Consider the following 2600-nt stretch of genomic DNA (forward strand, 5'->3'; position numbering starts at 1 on the left):
TATTTTATGATTATGGCAACAATGACAGCTGTGTTCACAGCGATCTATGGCTGGCTATACCTTTAAATACCTAGCTTGAAAATCATTTTGTCCCTCTAGATTTGAAAAATTATACCCCGTCTCCCAATTCAAGATACACTGAGACAGAGCTGAGCTGTCTGCAAGAATATTAGTTCTGAGAATAGGATTGCTGTTTGCACCACACACTCTTCTCTCTTGCCAGCAATAATCAAAGTGAGCTTGTATTTCTTTAATGACAAAGCCTCCCGGTGTGTTAATTTGGTTCTCTGTGACACTACATCTTGTCAGAGGAGTGAGAGAAATGGGAAAACATACATTAATATCACTGTCAGCCAACTGCGACATTTTTCTGTGTAATCTGTATCTGGAAGGTTAGATCGTTGGTTCTCCAACTCTGGGAGGGTATTTAGATTTGGAGCATGCTGCAGACTCAGGCGTCCTGTTGTGTCCAGAGAGGATTTTCCCCAGGTTACTGATTGCTCTGCCCCCCTTCCCCGCCCCCAAATCTTCCTTCTCTGCAATAAGAAATCGCTCTGTCATGGGGAATCATCTCTTCATTGTCCCCTAAATATGCTTCATTCCATGGTGCAGAGGAAAGAGGAGTGAATATGTGAAGAAGGGACATCTGAGAGTTCTTGGAAAATGGGATTAAAAGATACAGTTGTTTTTATGCTAAATTCTTTGAAAACATCTTTTTTTTATAATACACATTCTCCATAAACTTGTTGGAGTCCCTCATACCATTGGGAAGGTGTGGCTCTTGACAATCCTTTGATGGTAGGACAGTTATCCCAATCTCAGGATCCTCAACTGTTCAATGATGGCACTGACACTTTACTCTGGGGCTATTGGAAGGATTAAAAAAAATTCCAAAAATGTTTGGCATCACAATCTTCATCCTTTTCTAAAACATGAGGATGATTTGTAAAGTAATATAGAAAACAACTTAGCTCAAAGGTGATATTGAAATGCAATTCTAGGTATTTCAATATGTGGCTAAAATGAGTCCAGAAATGTTATCCCACATAGTTTTTAGGATGTCTGTGCACTCATTTTAAGTGTTACAAACCTGAGGACTTTTTAGCACTACCCGTAAACCTGTCATTTCCAATGATGCCACTTCTAGCACCATTGCAGTCACATAGTTGCCAATTAATTTTCATAATATACTTTTCTAGAGTTTGGTAGACAGCCTTCTTTTATCTCCTACTCCTGAAACAACCCCTATATCTTCAAACTTCATTTTAGCGTTGAGTTTCTTTCTCAGTCAGGCTTAAAGTGATGGGTGTTGGTTCTAGAAATCATTATTATTCCTGCAAATTAGCAACTGCCTAGCAAATAGCTTGTTAAAGAGGAACTGGCACTTTCCTTTCCTCTTTCCTTTCCCATCAAGAATGCTCTGAGTTCGCAGCAACCACCAGAGCCTGTCAGCATGCCCATCACGCCTGCAAGGCAGCTCAGCAGAGGGGATCACTTGCGGGAAGTTCTCAGGGCCTGCATGTTTGGTTTGCCTCTTCCTGTTTGCATTGTAGCTTTAAATAATGCGGTTGCTTCACAACCACTTGTTTTTTGAGTAGGGAACAGGGCATATTTTTCTAGCAGATAAAATGACTTCCCACCATTCACTCTTTGTTATTTCCCCTTTCTGAAGGGCGGTCTGATGAATGCAAGGCAACGTGTAATACATGTTTTCCTGTTTTCTGCTCTTTCTCCATTGGGCTTGTCAGTCAGTCATGATCGTGGTTCTGGGGAGGATGTGGCATTCATGAAAAGGAGGTTGAAACGAAAGTGTGTTCATTATCCTTCTCAGAGAGCACATAGTCTAGTTTTGTCTGAGAATCAGATGCCAGTGACAGTTAACAATGCCCAAGTTGCTTAATACCCATGTTATTGAATGGAAAGCCAGGCATTAACAAGAGGGGAATCATAGAACATGGTAGTACATCGCTATATCCTGAGATTTTATATCATACACCCTTTATAACAACTTGCTGATGACTAAGGATGTGATATGGTTATTGAGATACTAACACGAGCTTAAGCTGACTGTATAAGAAAGTAGAGAAAATAATGCTTAGGGTCCAGATAGTTTTGGTCAAAAATTCAATGACCATCTATCATTGCTGATCCCATATTCTAGCATGGGAAATTTCTATTTCACTGCCCCCATCATCTTTGCGCAGATCCAGCCAGCTTTGTGTCTCAACTTAACTTTACCCTTCTATGAGTTAGTAGTGAATTTGGTCTCCCTTTCTGCCTCAAGAGGTCTGCTAATGTTGAGTGGTCACAGGGGAGATTGATGTTGCACACCTGTCCAATGGCCAACAGCATTGACTGGAAGTGGTCATCTGAATAGCAACTGTGGTGATGAATTTGTATTCAGCACTGCATTCATCCTGACAATTTTCCTCTTAAAAATGTTATTAAGGAGCACTCCACTTAGCTTTAATTTATTTACTCTAATTGAATTAAAAATAAGGTAAAGGCAGGTAATAGATTTGGGCCATGGATATGTTCTGCTCAGTGTCATCCTGAATAAGTTTTCTTAAACTTTTTTTATGCGCTGGACCTTAAAATTT

Source organism: Oryctolagus cuniculus, chromosome 10, assembly GCF_051225735.1.
Source record: "Oryctolagus cuniculus isolate XC-2025 breed Fujian yellow rabbit chromosome 10, ASM5122573v1, whole genome shotgun sequence".
Taxonomy (NCBI): domain Eukaryota; kingdom Metazoa; phylum Chordata; class Mammalia; order Lagomorpha; family Leporidae; genus Oryctolagus; species Oryctolagus cuniculus.